Source organism: Carassius gibelio, chromosome A11 (genome assembly GCF_023724105.1).
Source record: "Carassius gibelio isolate Cgi1373 ecotype wild population from Czech Republic chromosome A11, carGib1.2-hapl.c, whole genome shotgun sequence".
Lineage (NCBI taxonomy): Eukaryota > Metazoa > Chordata > Actinopteri > Cypriniformes > Cyprinidae > Carassius > Carassius gibelio.
Window position 1 is genome coordinate 2,200,202 of NC_068381.1, and position 22,804 is coordinate 2,223,005.

Genomic DNA, 22,804 nt, shown 5'->3' on the forward strand with positions numbered 1-22,804 from the left:
ATTATCACTGTATTATTATATTTTATATTTATGCAGTTTATTTTATTATCAAAGCCTAGACCCTATCTGATGACATGAGGCTAAAAGCTGTGATATTAATGTTGTCCACTAGAGAGAGCCACATTATAAGGAAAATACCTATTTAAAGCTTATTTTTAAAAATCTATTTCCACAGTTTTGAAAAGAAACATATAACAATTTAATTTCACTATGATGTACTGACAGTATAGTTTTATATAATCCGTGTAAAGATGAAATTTAGATACACCACTTACTCAAAGGCACAGAACACGGACTTCCACCGACAAACCTTTAAGAATGTTTGCTGCCTCCAAACTGGATCCAAATTGGTAGTTATGCCTAAACATTGGTAACTGAACTGATCTCAGGATACTCACAACACACTGAATCAGTTTGTCCAGTGAGCAGAGTGTCCTCTAGTTTCTGTAAGGTCAGCAGATCTTCCTGATGAAAACCACATCAAGCACCTGATAAAACTCAACTCTGTAATACTCTGTTGCAGTTTTTGGCTTGTATGTGCTTGCATCTGTGCTAAAACGCTTAGGAAGTCGCCTTGGTTCTGGGACTTTGATAGACTCTAGATTTAGAGAATCCACAATCACATTTGCTTGCTCAAAAACACTTTGAAAGGCATCTTCATCTCTTTTGTCTTTCAAGACAGACTGAACACAAGGAATGGCAGTTTCCTGAGCATACACAGTTGTCGCATGGCAGTGGGATTGGCTTTTAGCATGGGCTGTAAACTTTTCAACTGCCTTTTTCCAGTTTCTAAAACCAGTACTCACAAAGACAGGATCCATCTTAGAGACAAGCATTGTCTTCTTTGAGAGGATTTTTGCACAATAAAAGCATAAAACCCCTTTTAATGTGGTACTGTAATGCATTCATAGGAACATCTGAAACCATTTTTGCTGAAAGTGTAGCACATAGTTTGCTCTCGTCTGTACTTTTATAAACTTGGGATCAGGATGTGCAGGATTTAAGCAGGTGATGATTTCTGAATCTTCTCTGTCTCTGTTTTCTGTGCTCAGTTTGTCTCCAACATTAGGTTCATTCTGAAACGGACGTTACAACACTGTTACACACCAAATAGCTCCCTAGTATATTGTGTACAGTAAAGAAAATTGTACATTTAGTTTGTCATATCAAAAACTGTTCCCTATCAGAAATGTTTTATTCTTACCTGCTCATCTGAAACTGCTGTTTGACTATTGTCCTCACCCTGTCCCTCACTGTGATGTACACATATTACAGTTTTAGCCAGTTTTATTGACTGAATGAACTTTTCATTAGTGTTTGTGTGTCGTTACCTGATCAGATGTTCTTCCCGTCCTTCTTTTGATTGGTTTCATCTGCTGCTACTTTCACATTGGATCTGAATCATCTCATATAAGAACAAAACCACTAAGACATACAACTAAAACACCAAAAACTAACAAATTATTAAACCGCACTGTATACAATCTGTTCTTAATATCTATTTAAAATTCTCTATTTAAAAATCTATTTTAATTGACCAAGTAATCCTCATTAAATAAAACTCATAAAAATCACAGCATACTTTTAAAGATGTATAATAATCTGATTATCAAAAGAAGAAATGAAGTATTGAATTCCCAGTATACGACAGCGTTTCACTGTTTTAATGAGTTAAACACTTATATCATTCATTCATGCAATTCGTTCAAAAGTCAGATTAATTTAGGAAGAAAACAAACACTGATGTGAATACTTTAGTCATTGATAATTACAGACACTATTGAAAAATAAACTAAAACAGACAGCTGCTTTGGTAACTTGTTATACTGATAGTTACAGCTAAATACATTGCAATGGATTAGCTAGCTAAAATATATGTGGTGTGTACTTAGCTATTACACAATATTCTCATACCTCATTCTCAGTTCATGCTTTATTTATTTTTTGATTCCCTCTCTGACCAGCAGATAAATATAGACCACTGTGCAGCGTTTCTCTTCATTTTTGGCACTAATGTTACCCCTCTCATTCAAACACCACTCGCCTTGTTTTTAGGAAAGTGCTACCAGTGTTACTCATTGGTTGGGCGTTACCAATCGGTTCAATGGAGGGGGAGTATTTTTGTCTGATTTATTATGACAAACTCATATTTGATAAGGAACAAAATGATTGTTACAAAATAAATGTAATCTGCATATTTTTCATTTGATCTACTGTGATTTTCATGTTGAAATATTGGATAACTGATGGATTTGAATATTGGGGGCTTACCTCTCCCCATGCCCCCATAAACTACCCCTGTTTGTTGATGTACATAAGCCATAGGTATTGTTTGAAATACATAGGCTACACTTTATTGGCTGAATAACTGGCGTGAAGATGACGCACGAGCTCAGTCTGCAGGAACACTCTTAGAAGAACAGGTTCTATATACACAACCTTAAAAGGTTCAATCAGGCGCTATGTATTTGGAACCCCTAAAAGGTTCTATCAATCAAAAGAACCCTTTAGGGTTTTTTGTAACCAAACTTTTAGGGGTTCATTCATGATTATTTCTTTTGTCCTTTCCGGATTACATATTTCATATAATTGACAAACATCAATACCCTAAAATGTAAAAATGTAATTCACATAAAAAAGTCACCCATGAATACTGAAAAAAAGATTCTTATCAAAGAATTATCGTTTGGCCAGGGGTGTTTTTACACCACAGACAAGGTTTGAGAAGGAAAAAAATCATTAAGAAAATATAATTATATTTTCCTTAAGATGTTCTTCCTAACTTCAGGCCTTATTATCTTGTCATATATAACTGTGGTGTTCTGTAAAACCACAAACTTTAAAATACTTTGTTGTTACTGGTGAAGATCAGATGGTCATCTCTGTTTTCTCTCAGGTTCATCACAGTGTAAGCTTCACAGTGAACATTACTCTCATCAGCGTAGTCCATATCAACAACAAAAATATATCTTGACTCCATATAGTGGTTATTTTGGAAAAAATCCCAGGTATTTTGAACAGTAGGATTATAAAAAAAAATGTGTTAATATAAAATTAAATTAGCCTATATAAAATTGCAAACATCTATCTTTCAGTACTTTTTTACTTAAGTACATACAAAATTGAGTACTTTTGTTCTTTCACTTGAGTAAAATTGAAAAAGGAGTACTTTTACTTTTACTGGAGTAATATTTTATTATACGTATCTGTACTTTTACTCAAGTACTTGACTTGTGTACTTCGTCCACCACTGCTTTTTTGAACTAACTTTGATCGATTCATGAGAAATTTGTATTAAATTGTTCAGATTTTTTTCAACATACATTAAAATATTCATGTTTATTTCGTGATGCAAATATTAAAGAGGACAATATCACTGATTCATATGCAGCTACTGAACGAATTATCTCACTACAAATTAAAAATCGTAAAATAGACGTTTATTGTTTGTATTTTATCATAAAATTGACAGAAGGTTAAAACTTTGTAACAAAGCACGAAGGTGATTATTGGGTGGCTTGCGTGCTACTAATAATGATGGACTTGAAAACTTTAAACATAATTTCTAAGCATTAGCTTCTACGACTGTGATCATAAGGCTTCAGTTCTGTAGATATCAACACATGAAAAGTAGACTACTATATAGTTACAGACTTATTTTAATAGACATAACACTTGAACATTAAAATGTGTCTGGGTAGACCAGACCTAATCATATGTATAAACATATTAATTATTTATCAATATATAGACTATTAATCTGAACATGTAGCGTAGCCTACAAGAAACTGCTCTTGTAATAAACAGCTGTATGACATGAACAAAAAAAAACCTGAACTCTGAAATAATAGACATCTGCTGATCATACAATTATCTCGTTTTCAGAAATGAAGTCTAGTGATTTTTTTTCTTCTTTAGATATGTGTTGATTAACTATTACCAGTAAGTTCAGATTAATATTAGCATATATTATCACTGTATTATTATATTTTATATTTATGCAGTTTATTTTATTATCAAAGCCTAGACCCTATCTGATGACATGAGGCTAAAAGCTGTGATATTAATGTTGTCCACTAGAGAGAGCCACATTATAAGGAAAATACCTATTTAAAGCTTATTTTTAAAAATCTATTTCCACAGTTTTGAAAAGAAACATATAACAATTTAATTTCACTATGATGTACTGACAGTATAGTTTTATATAATCCGTGTAAAGATGAAATTTAGATACACCACTTACTCAAAGGCACAGAACACGGACTTCCACTGACAAACCTTTAAGAATGTTTGCTGCCTCCAAACTGGATCCAAATTGGTAGTTATGCCTAAACATTGGTAACTGAACTGATCTCAGGATACTCACAACACACTGAATCAGTTTGTCCAGTGAGCAGAGTGTCCTCTAGTTTCTGTAAGGTCAGCAGATCTTCCTGATGAAAACCACATCAAGCACCTGATAAAACTCAACTCTGTAATACTCTGTTGCAGTTTTTGGCTTGTATGTGCTTGCATCTGTGCTAAAACGCTTAGGAAGTCGCCTTGGTTCTGGGACTTTGATAGACTCTAGATTTAGAGAATCCACAATCACATTTGCTTGCTCAAAAACACTTTGAAAGGCATCTTCATCTCTTTTGTCTTTCAAGACAGACTGAACACAAGGAATGGCAGTTTCCTGAGCATACACAGTTGTTGCATGGCAGTGGGATTGGCTTTTAGCATGGGCTGTAAACTTTTCAACTGCCTTTTTCCAGTTTCTAAAACCAGTACTCACAAAGACAGGATCCATCTTAGAGACAAGCATTGTCTTCTTTGAGAGGATTTTTGCACAATAAAAGCATAAAACCCCTTTTAATGTGGTACAGTAATGCAGTCATGGGAACATCTGAAACCATTTTTGCTGAAAGTGTAGCACATAGTTTGCTCTCGTCTGTACTTTTATAAACTTGGGATCAGGATGTGCAGGATTTAAGCAAGTGATGATTTCTGAATCTTCTCTGTCTCTGTTTTCTGAGCTCAGTTTGTCGCTAACATTAGGCTCATTCTGAAACGGACGTTACAACACTGTTACACACCAAATAGCTCCCTAGTATATTGTGTACAGTAAAGAAAATTGTACATTTAGTTTGTCATATCAAAAACTGTTCCCTATCAGAAATGTTTTATTCTTACCTGCTCATCTGAAACTGCTGTTTGACTATTGTCCTCACCCTGTCCCTCACTGTGATGTACACATATTACAGTTTTAGCCAGTTTTATTGACTGAATGAACTTTTCATTAGTGTTTGTGTGTCGTTACCTGATCAGATGTTCTTCCCGTCCTTCTTTTGATTGGTTTCATCTGCTGCTACTTTCACATTGGATCTGAATCATCTCATATAAGAACAAAACCACTAAGACATACAACTAAAACACCAAAAACTAACAAATTATTAAACCGCACTGTATACAATCTGTTCTTAATATCTATTTAAAATTCTCTATTTAAAAATCTATTTTAATTGACCAAGTAATCCTCATTAAATAAAACTCATAAAAATCACAGCATACTTTTAAAGATGTATAATAATCTGATTATCAAAAGAAGAAATGAAGTATTGAATTCCCAGTATACGACAGCGTTTCACTGTTTTAATGAGTTAAACACTTATATCATTCATTCATGCAATTCGTTCAAAAGTCAGATTAATTTAGGAAGAAAACAAACACTGATGTGAATACTTTAGTCATTGATAATTACAGACACTATTGAAAAATAAACTAAAACAGACAGCTGCTTTGGTAACTTGTTATACTGATAGTTACAGCTAAATACATTGCAATGGATTAGCTAGCTAAAATATATGTGGTGTGTACTTAGCTATTACACAATATTCTCATACCTCATTCTCAGTTCATGCTTTATTTATTTTTTGATTCCCTCTCTGACCAGCAGATAAATATAGACCACTGTGCAGCGTTTCTCTTCATTTTTGGCACTAATGTTACCCCTCTCATTCAAACACCACTCGCCTTGTTTTTAGGAAAGTGCTACCAGTGTTACTCATTGGTTGGGCGTTACCAATCGGTTCAATGGAGGGGGAGTATTTTTGTCTGATTTATTATGACAAACTCATATTTGATAAGGAACAAAATGATTGTTACAAAATAAATGTAATCTGCATATTTTTCATTTGATCTACTGTGATTTTCATGTTGAAATATTGGATAACTGATGGATTTGAATATTGGGGGCTTACCTCTCCCCATGCCCCCATAAACTACCCCTGTTTGTTGATGTACATAAGCCATAGGTATTGTTTGAAATACATAGGCCTAGACTTTATTGGCTGAATAACTGGCGTGAAGATGACGCACGAGCTCAGTCTGCAGGAACACTCTTAGAAGAACAGGTTCTATATACACAACCTTAAAAGGTTCAATCAGGCGCTATGTATTTGGAACCCCTAAAAGGTTCTATCAATCAAAAGAACCCTTTAGGGTTTTTTGTAACCAAACTTTTAGGGGTTCATTCATGATTATTTCTTTTGTCCTTTCCGGATTACATATTTCATATAATTGACAAACATCAATACCCTAAAATGTAAAAATGTAATTCACATAAAAAAGTCACCCATGAATACTGAAAAAAAGAATGCTACTGTAATTTCAAATATTCAAGGCTTTAAATGTACAAATCAACCTTTAAACACCAACCATTTAAAAAAATCTCAAATAATGAAAATAGAGTTTCACCTACATCTACATATTACAAAATAAGTCCATTATAAAATTACATTAATCTATCACTAATAAATAATGCAAATATAAAGATTCATCTAAATTCCCATCAGGGTTACAACAACATAAAGCACCTCAAAACTACAAATCCATATTAATATAACGCAAAATGGAAACATACAGATAAAGAAGTACTTCAAATCTACAAATTCATATTAATATCACTCATAAAGAATGTGAATACATAGATTAAAATTCAGATCAGCATTTCCGAATAACATCAAACGCCTCATATTTACAAATTTACATTAGCACTATTCACGAAATATTAAAGTATTATGATAATTGATTATACATCTTGAGCACTGGGACAGACAGTTTTTTTTTTTCTCAGCTTCTGGAGAGTTTAAACAGGTATTTCTCAACAAAATTCATCATCTGAGTGATGTGCTTGGGGTATTCCACACTGAATATGAAATATTGCCTCCATCACATCCATTTCTGCGCTCACAATGTTGACCCCCTCCATATTGATGCTGGCTCTTTTTGCATGGAGGGGTTTTGAAGCTTCATGAAAAACTATAGTCGGAGTTGGCTTTACTGATTCCTGCAAGTTGGAAAAACCTATAAATTATTTGTGAAATAACTTAGAATCTTGCATACTTTCTTCCAAACGATTAGGGATGTGACGGACCATGTTTTACCACGGTGGAAAGGTCCAATTCACTGGCTAGGTTACACACGCAACTCACAAACAATCATGACCACAGAAACTTCGTGATCAATTCAATATTCATTAATAAAATAGCTTGGATAGCATACTGAAAAACTCAAAAGCATCAATGTATCTGTTTTTGATTTAACTAAACTTGCAGCTTGATTATTGAAGAGACACTACACAAACATTATTCACACATGCAGTTCCTCACTTTCTCTCTGTTGTTCATTTAAATTAAAATGCTATTCGTTCAAGCTACATCATTTCTGTATCTGATTTAAAGCATGCAGAATGCTAGATCTAAAGGCCGGTTGCTAAAAAAAAAATGCATCAGTGCTTTTTTTGCCTCCAGTCTTTCATTTCAATTGTGCAAATGTTTTTGTGAGAAACTGAGCAGCCCTCTCTCAATTTTAACATCTTTGTATTTCTCCTGATATTACAAAACAACTGTCAATAAGAGTATTCTACAAGAGCAAGACATTTTTATTTTATTTTGTTATCACATTCACAGAGCTACATGCAATCAAGTGATCGTGGCTGGCAATTCTTTAAAATGATGGCATCTCAAATATCTGCTCATCACAATGAACGTCATACAGTTTGGAACTCAAGTTCAGATCATTTTCTGAAGCATCCAAAATCAAAGTACTTCTGCTGAGATTCTGAAGTATGCTTACAATGGACACTTCACTACTCCATGAGAACACAGGAGAGGATTTATGAATGGCAGTGAAGCAATGCAACTGAGGTTGTAAAAAAAAAAAAATAAATAAATAAATAAAAAATGTCTCAGTTCACATTACTTTAATCTCCGATCTCGTGTGCAAGTGTTTTGTTTGCATGTATGTCACTGCAGCAGCACGTTAAACTTTAATTGTAATTAAACTGACTGGAACTATCTGTGAATCAAATTATTTTAATGCACACCTTTTAGCCAATCAGAATCAAATATTCAGACAAACCATGGTATAAATAGATTTATTAGAGTAACCATTCAACAAACCAAGCAACTAATGGTTGTGTTAAGGAAAAAAAGAACAGTTTTTGTGTTTTTGTCAGTTTGCTGAAGTAAAGAGTAGTGTTCCTGTGGCTCAATTGGTAGAGCATTGTGCTATTAAACGCAAGGTCAGGGGTTCGATTGCCCGGGAACACATGATAGGTAAAAAAATCGATAGCCTGAATGCACTGTAAGTCCCGTCTGCTAAATGCATAAATTTAATTTAAACTGTTCAGAACTTGAAGAGCAGTCTCTAGATTAAGATGAAGGTCCTTCCCAAACCACATCTTCACTTCATGCAGCAGCTACCAAAAAAAGAAAGAAAGAAAAATTCATTAAAACAATTTTGACAAAATAAAATTGAAAATGCAGTGGAAATACTAAACTGAAAGGAAACAACACTAAAAACAAATACTCACAAGTTGTGGAACCTGAAGAAATGGGAACATGTCCATGACCTCTCATGTTGATTTTGTCATTAAATCAACTCTTTTAAAAAGAGCGCATCTCATTAGATTTTTGATATGTTGGTGTAGTCAGGTTGTCTTTTACATAGTTCAGCATTTATCACAGTAATGTGCTCCTGAAAACTTAATTGATCTTCTCTAGTATTTTCCAGGTTTAATATAATCTGAAAAAAGTAGTAAATAACACAATTCCTATTGTTTATCTACAATCTCCTTGCATTACTGGTCAATAACCAAGCAATTTTAAGACATTTGAGTGAAGAAGGATAAAACAGACGAACCTCCTGGGACTGGGTGGAAACCGGATTATCAGTACACAGGAGAACTGGAAAGTTTGCAGTCTTGCATCTTTTTGTTTGCTGAAATGAGCAAAAGACAGTTCATATAAGGAAAATATTTAGAAGTAACATAGCACAAATAACTGAAAATCAATTATCAGTAGAATTAAAGCATTCATTCACCCAAAAAAAACAAAAAACATTCTGTCTCCATTTACTGGTTTACCTTTGTTGTTCCAAACCCACATGACTTTTATTCATGGATGTCAAGAATAATAAAAAAAACTTGATTTGGCCATATGTCTCATTCTGCAGATTAAAAACTAAGCTTAGGATCAGAAAACACAAAATTTAACAGTTTGCAACAAGCACAACAAAACTTACCGATGTAAGGAAACTTGTGACACGGTCGGTTCAGGCTCTTTCGTGTTTTAGTGTAAATCCGCTGTAGAAACATTGACAACTTAATTACTAATGGGTTTAAAGCTTATAAAAAGTAAATTACTTGAAAAAAATATTTCTCTGACTTACCACAACACTATTTTCGTCAGACCATCAGTTTAAATCAGCAGACGGGGATCAATCTCTTCTCGACCGCTGGAATTCAAAAACGTGCACTGCACTCGCGAGACAGCACTGCGTAAATGCTTGTGCAAATGCAAACAAATTGTTTACTTTGTAAAATTAAAGAAAATAATGAGTTTATTACTTCTTTTTGTTTATGTTTGGTGTTCAACAGATAAAAACAAATTTATCCATAAAGCAAAATTGTTAAATTGTGTTACGTCATAATTTCACATAAATGACAAAGAATGAAATTAAAGAGCAGCAAACAAGGCTATAAGTAAGGGACCCTTTATATATTGCATCTTTTTGAGCTCAAGTTCGTTATTAAAAATGTAGGCGAACAGTATGCGCGCTCCTAAAGGAAGAGACCCGTGCTCATTGTTCCAGAATCATTTGAGACAGTTTGGGGATCGCGAATCATTTGAATCAGTTTGGGAGTTCTGAGCGGGTTCGCAAATCATTAGAATCAGTTTGGGAGTTCGTAGCGGGATCGCGAATCATTTGAGTCAGTGCGGGAGTTCGTAGCGGGATAACGAATCATTTGAGTCAGTGCGGGAGTTCGTAGCGGGATCGCGAATCATTTGAGTCAGTTCGGGAGTTCGTAGCGGGATCGCGAATCATTTGAGTCAGTTCGGGAGTTCGTAGCGGGATCGCGAATCATTTGAGTCATTTCGGGAGTTCGTAGCGGGATCGCGAATCATTTGAGTCAGTTCGGGAGTTCGTAGCGGGATCGCGAATCATTTGAGTCATTTCGGGAGTTCGGAGCTGGTTCGCGAATCATTTGAGTCAGTTTGGGGTTCGCGAATCATAGCTCTATATGGATAGGCATTTTTAACTAATTTAGTAGCTAGTTATAATTAAGTTTTACGCGCATGTTTAGGTGTGATATGTCAACTGTATTTTTTGTTTTAATGATGGGCCTTTTAACAGTATTAAGTGTATTCAAAAACTAAACAAATCGTGCCTAAAAAGTGCACGCATCTAGGCTAATGTAAAGTTACATGATGAAGTCATACTAGTGCGCATGGCGCGTGTGCATTTTGAGTGCGTTCTTTCACTTCATTATTCAATGTATTCAAATGCATTTATGAATTCATGTGAATGATCTCAAAATTCAAGATATGGGGGTTAGAAAATGTATATATTTATATCATTTTACGTAGTTAATTAATATCACACGAAGAGTGTCATTTCAGTTTTTCTCCAAAAATCAGTTACTACAAACAATAATTTAATTACAAATACAAAATGTTGCAGAATAATGTAATATATGAATGAATAATAGCCTAAAGAACATTTGTGCCAAAAGGGTTCTTTCTTGTCATTATATAACCTTTTTTAGCATAAAAGGTTCTTTGAAGTTGAGTAAAGAACCCTATGGTTCTGTATAGAACCCCAATGAACCCTTTTTTTCTAAGAGAGTAGAGATGGAGGCGGCAAAGAAAACTGGTGAGTAACGGCGCTGTTTTTGGCAAAACATGATTTTGACGACTTCATTAAGTTTAATTAAAAGATTTTTCATTTTGAATGAATTGTATCTTATTTTTGATCAATGTTTTATCAATCAATTGCCCGTATTTAATAAATAAGAAGCAAATATATAGCAGATAATGTAATAAGGCTCCAGCATGCTTGCATTGCACATGAACTGGAGGGCTCCGAAACTCTGCTTGTGTCTCACAGATTTGAGAAATATAGACTATACATTACAGAAAGCTTGAAATGTCTGCTTTTAAACGGAAATATTCAAACCAAAATAAATAGGCTACTCTTATTATGTAGTCCATATGAAATGTGCATTTCTCTCTGGTGGCGAGTCCACATGGTCAACTTCATCTCAATAGCGACACAGAAAACACCAGTTTATTACTAAACAATTAAATGTCTCCTTGCTAATTTAGTCACATTCATAATCATTACTTTAACCGGTTCTTTGTGGCAAGCCTTATGTGTGCGGTCATAACGCTTGTTATCCTGTAGGCTAGCCTAATTAAATTAATATAAAGGGGAGATTTGTCCACGAATGGCTTAAATGAAATATCCTGTATCACCTCACTGTTGCAAATGTCCATCTTTAAAGTATGAACATCATTTATCCACACATCCACCCACAAACAAGTCAAAAATCTTAAAAATTTTAGTCAAAAATCGTCAGACACAATGAAGAACACATCTTGATGCATAGAAAGAAAAGCTAGAGGAAAGTGATCCTTTGGGTTTGCAGAGAGATGCGGTCACCAAGTCACTGAGATGTAACTTCTGGCCAGACTTTGACTTTCTGTAACACAGAATTTAAACAGAATGTTTTTGTTTGTTTGTTTTTTCCACAATGACAAAATTAATTCTACACCTTACACTGTTGAGATGTAATGCATGGTATGGACACTGCAGTTATCCTGCAGTTATATTTTTAAATGTAAAAAAGAATTTGGTAATTAAACCAAATGTTTCAATTGCATTACATTATTTGGATTAAAGTTACATGTATAAAAAAAAAAAAAAAAAAAAAAAAAATTAGATAACATTTTAAAAGTATAAAGGTTTTGAAACAATGAGCAGCTTTGTTACAGTCAAACATGATCAGTTAGGAGTTTTAACTAAAACTCATTCTTATGGAACACTGTATTAAATATATATAAAAAAAATCAATTTATGAAAAGATCAAAACATTTTATTTAAAAATATCATTTATGATGTTTTCTTTTGAGTTATTTTTGTTTTATGAGTAGCCTATAAAACTTTGCTAAAATAATTAAAAGATTAATAATGTAATTTTGTCTTTCAGAAAAATATGGGTTTTGAAAAACGTTTTAGGGGAATTCACAGAAACTTTGACTTTTTTCTTCATTAAGGGCAGAAATGTTCAGTGTTATGAGCACCAAATAAATAACAGCAGTGGAAATGAACATATAAAATGAATGAGCACACAAAACAGTTAAGGTCACATATAAAAATGATCATTAACTTGGAAATAACTGACCATAGTTCACTGAAAAGAACAATACTCTAAAAACTAAAGGTGCCTCAGAAATCCTTTTGAGTGCTCGAGGAACTAAAAAATGTAAATCTACAAAATCAGCCACAGTATATTCAACTAAAATTCTACAATGAAAAAAAAAAAAATATTCTCCTTCATATTGCACCTTTATCTGCCTTTATGTGCTTTTTAATATTTATCGTTCTATAACTTAAATACTGCAATAACTAAAAATAGTTTTATTGAAATAGACTAAATGTTATATCATTTGAAGGTGGATAGTTTCCTCTGAAACTTTAAAAATATTACTGAATTAAATATGGCTCAACACGCTAATTTTAACAATCAGCACAAGAGTAATATTTATATTTATTAAATTTGTGGGACGAAATGGCGACTACAATCACAAGAGCACAAACAATCATTTTTAGTCAGCTTTACTCATTATGTTCTTTTAGTCATTGTAACTCTCTTCTTTTACTTTTCTGAACTATTTGTTTTTGTTTATGTCATTTTTTTAAATACTTACACACCCATGTGTAATTTATGCATAACTTACATCATGGGCGAGGCTAGCCCCTTTTTAGGGGTGCTTCAGCACCCCTAAAAAGGAGCTCAGCACCCCTAAAACTTGGAGTGAGAAATTTTGTTATTCTAAATTTTTTGTTCGTCTTTTACACGGTTAAATAATGTCCAAAACACACTCCGTAGTTTGTGGTTTAAAATGTATGTGTTAAGGAGGAAAATGAAAACATCCCCGCATAGCAGTGGTGTCATCCTCTTCTCTTCTTCTACTTCTCCTCTGTACCTGTACCGCTCAGCACGACCGTCATCCAGCGCGAAACACACGCTGAGTGAACCCGTGATGCAACTAAGTTACTCCAAAGCTGTGTCTGACACTTCTTTCCTTTTACCTAGAGTTGTTCCGATTCCGAAACCATATCGGTGAGTACTGGAGTCAGTATCCTGAATCACCATGGTGGTACACCTATAATAAGTGTTTATTTTCGGACTATTTTAGTCCGGCGGGTCGCCGCCGCTGTGGAGTAGCACAGGACCTGGGTGACTCGTCCATAGTCATAAACCGAGAGAAGTAACGCCGGTTACAATGTTCTTCCGCAAGACGCATGTAGATCTATTTCGACCTCACTCAGACCGTCACCACGGTCTTACCTTGAATGACGCCATTCCTCCGCCTATCCTCGAGACCAAATATCAACAATGTCAGGTGACTGACCTTAGGGGTTGGCTATATAACATCCAGGTGAACCAACCACTTCCTCTTGCCTTTCTCGCCTCATTTGAGACCGACGCGGTAGAGCACATTGTTTTTGATTACAGGAGAGATTAGTTTCATTCCGTCACGTTTTGTGCAGGTGCTTCAAGTCCCTGAGGATTGCAGTGGTTTTTCTCCTCATTTAAATATTTCGACGTGTCGTCGGAACGCATGTCGGTGAGTATTTCTTTATTTTTCTCTGTTTGTTTTCAGGCATTTATTGATGGTTCTCAGGTCAGCTGTTCGCAGCAGACGAGAGTTTTCTTTTCCATTTACTGCGTGTGCGCACGTAGAATGATGGATATATAATTTTCTAAGGAGTTCTGTTCGCAGACGTATTCTGAATGATGAGTATGAAGAGTGATTCGTCACAATCTTTATATTAAATTGTACCTGGTTAATTGTGTTTAACTAATACCAGACATAGATTTTTTGTGGATTAAGGAAGTGTTCAATTTGATTATGATCTAGTGATTCGTCACAGTCTATTTGTTAATGGCATTTTTGCTTGTTTTTTTCAATTAAATGCTGAGTTATTTTGGAGTCTCGCAGTTCAACTTCCAGAATTAGTTAAATACTGTGATTCATTACAGTTTATTTCCCTTTTCATGCACTATCATTATATGAGTGACCTGACCTCGGACTTGTTGTCATGAGTCACTCAAGGTGTCGTTTTTGCCAAACTAGCATACACCCAAGAGATGGGCATCGCGAATGTCCCTCCTGTTTGGGTATGCAACATGTACTAGATGATATTGAGGATCCCTGTGCAGCTGCGTTGGAGCTATCTTTGCGGGAAAGAGTGCAAAGAGCTAAACTGTTAACTGGTGGTAATAAAGAAATTATTTACAGTAGTTCCTCTCATAAACGTAAGAGGCCAGATGCAGGTCCTGACATGCCTCCAGATAAAATAAAGAAAGCCACAGTAGTCCGAGATCCCAAGGATGACACTCAGTTGCAAATCTTAGCAGCATTGCGTGACTTAGCTGGTAAGCTTGAAACACGTAATTCTTCAGTAAACACACAGCCATCTGCACTCCGGGCTGGGGATGAGTTGACATCACGTCAGAAAGAGGGGGATGATTATACGGATGCCGTCTCACTGCATGCAAATAACTCCCTTTATGGTAGTGAGGAGAATGCAGATGAAAACGAGGGAGAGGAATCCAGGTCTGAGGTTTCAGAAGGAAGCCTGCATTCTGATGTTCTTTCGCGCATTTTAAGTGCAGCAAGGATCCTGGGCCTTAATGCACAGGAAGAAGCTACAGCTCCAGCCCCCACACAAGGTGTATGGGCGAGTATTTCCCCTGGACAGCCTACTGTGTCAATCCCTGTAGTTGAGGATTATTCCCAGATGTTGAGGAAAGCCTGGAATAATCCAAAAGCGGCACCCCAGTTTAATGCAGGATGTAGACGGTTTGTTAAGTTGGATTATCCCGCTGAGAGTGGTATGGGGAACATGCCATCAGTGGAGCGAGAGATCGCAGCCTTAACCGCTTTGGGACCTGATAAGGTTACTGACAATCCTCGTTGTCCCGGTAAGGAGTGCCAAAAGACAGACCGGTTAATGAGCCAGGCATATAATGCAGCTACTCGGGCAGCCCGTTCAGGAAATGCTCTAGCAATAGTTTTGGCTGCGTTAAGAAAGGTTGTTAATAAGGAAGAGCGTGATGTGATGAGCTTGATTGACACAGCACTCATCACACACTCACAGCTTACCAGGGACATAGGGGCATCTATGTCGTCTGCAATTTTAGCCAGAAGACAAATCTGGTTGGCTCAAACATCTTTACCTGACGCAATCAGGAAGGATTTGACTAATATGCCAGTGGTTCCAGGACGGATATTTCACACTGATGCACAGGCTTTGCTGGATAATGCTGATCAGGCAAGACGCAGATGGGAGTCAGTTCAGCAAACATTTGCTGGCCCTACCAAATGTGGCCATAGGGCTGCTCATTCTTTTCAGCCCCCACACTTTCCTCGTTCAGAAACTTGGGGGTATGACAGAAGATGATCTAGGGGTTACCAGTCCCATGATCGAGGAACCAGACCTTTTTATCAGGCTCCCCAGACCGACCAGGCCCATAATCCAGTCAGGGGAGGACCACTTAAGAGGCGTCCTTCCAGGGGTTTCAAACCCCGGGGAGGCCAGGCATAGCGGTCTCCGTGTCGTCGGAGAATGCTCCCAACTGTGCCTGGACAGTTGGGAGAAGGTAACATCAGATCCCTGGGTCCTAGATACCATCAAGACAGGATACAGGATACAGTTCCGGCGGCGCCCTCCTACTTTTTCAGGCGATCATATGACCGTAGTCAGAGACCCAGTCCAGGCACAAATTTTGGCCAAAGAGATCACAGTTTTACTTCAGAAAAAGGCGATTGTACAGATAGACACCAGCAAACAGCTCACTGGGTTCTATTCAAAGTATTTCCTGGTGCCAAAGAGAGACGGGGGACTTCGACCCATTCTAGACTTACGAAAGTTGAACGAATTCATAAAGGTATTGCCCTTCAAAATGCTGACTACAGCACAAATTCTGGAATCCATAGAACTGGGAGAATGGTTCACTTCCATAGACTTGAAGGATGCCTATTTCCACATACCCATCTGTCAGGATCACTGCCCGTTTCTTCGCTTTGCCTTTCAAGATCGGGTTTATCAGTTCAGGGTCCTTCCATTTGGCCTGTCTCTGTCTCCAAGGGTCTTCACCAGGGTGGTGTCAGCAGCCCTTCGTCCCCTTCAGTGTGCAGGTTTGAAGATTCTGTCATACCTGGACGACTGGCTAATTTGTGCTCCTTCACGCAGTCAAGCCATGAGGGACACCGAAGTGGTGCTCCAACATGTTCAGTCTCTCGGGTTCAAAGTGAACTGGGAAAAGAGCAATCTAAGTCCCAGACAACAGACCGTGTTTGTAGGAGTTTCGCTAGATTCCCAACTGATGACGGCAACTTTATCACCCCAGAGAGTGGTACAGTTGATCAGTCTAACTCAATCATTCCATCTGAACAAGAAGGTGAAGTTAATTCAGTTTCAGCGATTGTTGGGCATGATTGCAGCAGCAGCAGCTGTGGTCCCACTCGGCCTTCTCAAAGCCCGTCCACTACAACGTTGGTTGAACAGCTTTCACTTGCATCCCAAATTACACAGACATGTAAGGATAAAGGTTACACGAAGGTGTGTCCAAATGTTACACCCTTGGAAGTCGTTACCGTCACAAGGGGTTCCTCTAGGCAACATCCCAGCGAGGCGGTCTGTGATAACGACAGATGCCTCTCTAACAGGGTGGGGAGCAGTTTGGGAAGGCAGGTCCATCAGGGGACACTGGAAATTCCCCTGGACCACAGAGCACATCAACGTGCTGGAACTCAGGGCAGTCCATCTCTCCCTGAGGGTGTTTCTCCCGTTGTTACAGAACAAACATGTTTTAGTGAGAACAGACAACATGTCGGCAGTGTACCACATCAATCACCAGGGTGGCACCAGATCAGCGCGGTGTCTCCAGGTGACACAGGAACTACTTTCTTGGGCATTTCCAAAGCTCTCATCACTCAGAGCAGTATACATACCGGGAGTGGCGAACAGAGCGGCAGACCTGCTGTCACGAACTGGACCACTCCCGGGAGAGTGGCGCCTCCATCCCGAAGTGGTGAGATTGATATGGAGGCGTTTCGGTATGGCGAAGGTTGATTTGTTTGCGACCACGGAGACAACTCATTGCGATCTATGGTATTCCCTGAACAGCCAGGGAGGCCCTTTAGGGATCGATGCACTATCTCAAGAATGGCCGGAAGAATTGTTGTACGCTTTTCCACCCCTACCCTTGATCCACCTTGTGATCAACAGGGTAGCTTTGGGCCGTCACAAGATTTTACTTGTGGCCCCACGTTGGCCAAAGAAACTTTGGTTTCCGACCCTTGTACGGTTGGTCCAAGGTTACCCTTGGCAGTTACCACAGAGAGCAGATCTCCTCTCTCAAGTGGAAGGCCAAATCTGGCACCCCAGTCCAGAGACACTTCAACTATGGGTATGGCCCTTGCTCAGTCCCTCTCTGAAGGCTTAGATGAAGCTGTATTAAGGACAATAAATAGTTCTAAGGCACCGTCTACGTGGAGTAACTATTTTAGCAAGTGGCGAATATTCTCAACATGGTGTCATGACCGACAACTAGATCCGGCCAAGTGTGACACCAGTTTGGTTCTTCGTTTTCTTCAAACATTGATTGATTCTGGGAAATCAGTTAATACCATAAAAGTCTACATTGCAGCCATCTCACACTTCCATGTGTCAGTGGATGGTGCAAATATTGGCAAACACCGTTTGGTGTCTCAATTTCTTAAGGGTGCAATACGCTTGTGACCAGGGAGAATTATGAGATCACCTGCTTGGGACCTTTCTATTGTCTTACAGTCACTGGCCAAAGCACCTTTTGAACCTTTGGAGCAAGCAGATCTCAAGTTCTTGACATGGAAAACAGTTTTCCTACTAGCGATGTGTTCAGCCAAGAGAGTTGGTGAGTTGCACGCTTTATCAGTCAGTGAAGACTGCTTGAGATGGAAGGCAGAAAAAACAGGGGTTTTTCTCTGGCCAAACCCATCATTCTTGCCCAAGGTCCTTAAGCCTAGCACAATAAATCAGGTAATTGAGCTTGATGCTTTCCGTCCAGATCCCCTTTGTTCAGGTGAAGAGTTGGATCATTGTTCTCTATGTCCTGTTAGGGCATTGCACACATATATTAAGCAAACTCATCAACTACGACAGTCACACACACAACTATTTGTATGTTTTGACAAGAAGTGTGCAGGCAAACCTGTGTCTAAGCAACGGTTATCTCATTGGATAGTGGATACCATTTCACAAGCTTATGTCAGCCAAAATCTACCTATCCCTGGTGGTCTGGTTGCTCACTCTACCAGGAGCATGGCCACTTTCTGGGCGGCACTGAAGGGGGTAGCACTATCGGACATCTGTGCCGCAGCCTCTTGGAGCAGCTTGTGCACGTTTACGAGGTTTTATAGGATTAATGTGGCAAAGCCAAATCCTTTTGGGTCTGCGGTTTTATCTGCGGCTAAATAAACAGGGGAAGGAAAACATGCTAGTCCCTCGTGACCCTGGGGGTATAAGTCATCCAAGGTAAGACCGTGGTGACGGTCTGAGTGAGGTCGAAATAGATCGTAAGTTATGACTATAACTATGGATCTATGAGACCGAACGATGACCGTCACCATCCCTTGTCACTCGGGATGAACTGGGGCGTTCCAGGCAAGAGGAAGTGGTTGGTTCACCTGGATGTTATATAGCCAACCCCTAAGGTCAGTCACCTGACATTGTTGATATTTGGTCTCGAGGATAGGCGGAGGAATGGCGTCATTCAAGGTAAGACCGTGGTGACGGTCATCGTTCGGTCTCATAGATCCATAGTTATAGTCATAACTTACGTTCTGTTTATTAACTGCTAGAGCGTGAAACAAAAACAGAAGCGCGACAAATAAACTGCGTACATGTGTAGTGCGTACATGTGTCTCTGTTGTTAAAGTTTATCGTTAATTTGATACTCATTTTAACAATCGGGAGTCATGTAAACGTGACGTCACGTGCGTCTTTTCTGGTCAGTCGTCATGGAAACATGAAGCCCTGGCGTTTGGAGTGAAAACAAACGACGTATCACTGAAAACACTCACTGTGGCTTTTTAAATGAATTGTTATTAGTTCCTAGATTTATACCTGTTATTTTTCAGTTGTGGTTGACTTTCAAACTAGACAACAAAAGAAAGTTTAATGTTTTTCTTTTGCTGTATTTATTCATTCATCACACATTTAACCTGAACCAGGCTTAACTCCTGAACTCCTAGCATTACTCTCTCTCTCTCTCTCTCTCTGTGTGTGTGTGTGTGTGTGTGTGTGTGTGTGTGTGTGTGTGTTTCTGTGGCCTGGCAGTGAGCAATGGACATACGAAAATTCTTTAAAAGAAAAAAGACAGATCCAGGTGAGAGACTAGGGACAGTCCATAATGACCTCTGTCTTGTTTTTTTTTTTTTTTTTTTTTTTTTCTGAAAAGTGTTAAGCTAAAGTAACAGAATGCAAACCAGCTGTTATTGTATCAAATTACTTATCTAGGCAATGGTCCCCTGCTTCTATTATTATAATTTTTTTTTCAAACTCACAAGCTTCTCTTGTGAAAGGAATTTGTCATTTAAAAAAGTTTCTAAGCCCAATAATAATAATAATAATAATAATAATAATAATAATAATAAAGACATTTAAAATGTCACGCCTTTTGATCATGTCATTAAAATCTGCAAATGGTCTCATGGTCTCATTTTTGTGACATGACAAACTGACCTCAACTCTCCTGCCTACAATATATTTGTGTATGATTGTCAGTGCCAAGGGAAAGAGAGGGAGATGGTGAAGGAGAAAGGGAAAGGGAGAGCATGGAGGAAGAACCAGGTGAGGAAACAAACACAATAAATTGACATATAGTGAATAGTGGCAAGCAAAACAGTAACTACTCATACTCCTATACAAACCTATTGGCATTAAGTAGCCTATATTACTTTTTATTTTTTTTACATTATTTTACACCACATTTTTTTCATAATAAAGGAGGAGGAAAACAACAGGTAGAGTCCATAAGGGATGAGAGGGAATTGACTAGTGAAAGAAATGAAGAGACAGCGGGAGTGCAACATAGAGACCACCAAGACTGAGATAAAGGGAGCAAATATGTATGCCATTATGGCTGATGAGGCCAGGGATGGAAAGACAGAACAGTTGACATAGTTTGTTTTTGTGTGAAAAGAGGGTGGGTGGTAGCAGTGGGGCTCATTGGGTGCTCAGCACCCCTAAAGCTCTGACCCTAGAATCGCCCCTGACTTACATTAAACCATTTTTTATATATAATTTTCTCTCAGAGCATCCAGTATAACTTACATGAGTTCTCTTAAAATCTCGAAGGGTTCACAGAGCAGCACGATGTAAGTATTTATTTATTTGACATTGAAATAACTGAAATATTTTTCTGGTCTTTTTTTCTTTTATTGTCTTCTGAGAAATCCTAGCCTTGCTGAACCTGTTACTTGATGATCCTGCTGTGCTGGACTTTATATGATAAATGAGGTAAGTCTGAGTTTGTGCACGTGTGTATACATATATATAGTGTACACACACACATTACATACACTGTGTGTGTTATTGTAATAGACATTGTGCATTTAATTACTCCACAACCATTAATCAATTCATTAATATGACAAGAAATAGTCTTGTGCTTTGCTGACATCTAATGGACAAAGTTAGGAACTGCACCTAAACAAATCCTGAAAGCTCATTTTTTAAGATATCAGTTTAAGATATAAGTTTAACATGTTTTATAAAATATTTTCTATAATAAAAATGTTGTCATAAACTAAAACCTCTATAACATTTCTGTTTCACTTTAACTTTTTTTTCAGCTCAACAATGAACTGCCAAGGTTCTTCCTTAAAGGGGGGGTGAAATGCGATTTCATGCATACTGAGCTTTTACACTGTTAAAGAGTTGGATTCCCATGCTAAACATGGACAAAGTTTCAAAAATTAAGTTGTACGTTTGAAGGAGTATTTCAGTTCCAAAAATACTCCTTCCGGTTTGTCACAAGTTTCGGAAAGTTTTTTTCGAGTATGGCTCTGTGTGACGTTAGATGGAGCGGAATTTCCTTATATGGGTCCTGAGGCACTTCTGCTGGAAGAGCGCGCAATAGCAGAGCAATTCACTGATCAGAGCGAGAGCAAAAAGTCACAAAAGGAGTGTGTTTTTGGTTGCCAGGGCAAGACAACCCTGCACAGATTACCCAAAAAAAAAAAAAAAAAAACAGCATTAAGGGACCAGTGGATGGAGTTTATTTTTACAGAGCATCAACGGAGTTGTGCAAGTGTTTGTGTTTGTTCCCTGCATTTGGAAGATGCTTGTTTTACAAACATGGCCCAGTTTGACGCTGGATTTGCACATCGTTTATTTCTTAAGGATGATGCAATCCCAACGAAAAAGGGTCACGATCGTGTGTTGGAACCGCAGGCGGTGAGTAAAACTGCTTCAAATATCTCTGTTGTTAATATAGTTAATATCAAGCACATCAAGTAAACAACATGCGATGTTGGCATAAAACTGCACTTTCCACATGTACACTTTAAAAAAAAAAAAAAAAAAAAGACGACATAAAGTGGAACTTAGTCATTTTCCAAAACCGCTAAGCAAATATATACAGTTTCAGTACATAACACATAGAGACGCCTTTGCTGATGCTGCTCTTGTTAAATTTCAGCCTCTGGATCTGATTCTGGATCATAAATAAACGGCTGAATCTGACTGTTAGCCATGGTTTGTTTTGGATGATGGTTTTTTCCTCACGGTAATGTCACAGCTTCCACATGCTCTCAACACAAAAGCCTACTGGTGCTCGTGATTCTTTAGCTCCGCCCACACGCCACGCCTCCAGCTGCTCGTGTTTTTCCGGGAAAAAACGGTACAGACTATCTTTCTCTTATAAATATAATAAAACTAAAGACTTTTTGGAGTTATGAAGGATGCAGTACTACTCTATAGGTACTCAAGATTAACAGGATATTGAGTGAAAACGAGCATTTCACCCCCCCCCCCCCCTTTAAAATGTGTCCAAACTTATTTCTGTGCTCCAAAACTTCCAATTTTTAATGAAAGTTTTATTCATACTGACATTTTTGTCCTCTAAATACCTCAGAGTAATATTTTGAACTGGCGCTCAGGGTTAAAGTCATTTAGGGGACTGAAAGTCCTGCCCTGTCGG

The 22,804-nt window shown here is 37.7% G+C and overlaps 1 protein-coding gene and 1 long non-coding RNA gene across 6 annotated transcripts in view; one reads left to right on the forward strand and one right to left on the reverse strand.

Moving 5' to 3' along the window:
* The window catches only part of LOC128022000 (uncharacterized), a 220,653-nt gene that overhangs the window by 194,878 nt on the left and 2,971 nt on the right, over positions 1–22,804 (forward strand). The window lies entirely within an intron of this gene.
* Positions 1–22,804, reverse strand: part of LOC128021976 (E3 ubiquitin-protein ligase TRIM39) — a 76,751-nt gene that overhangs the window by 49,706 nt on the left and 4,241 nt on the right. The window lies entirely within an intron of this gene.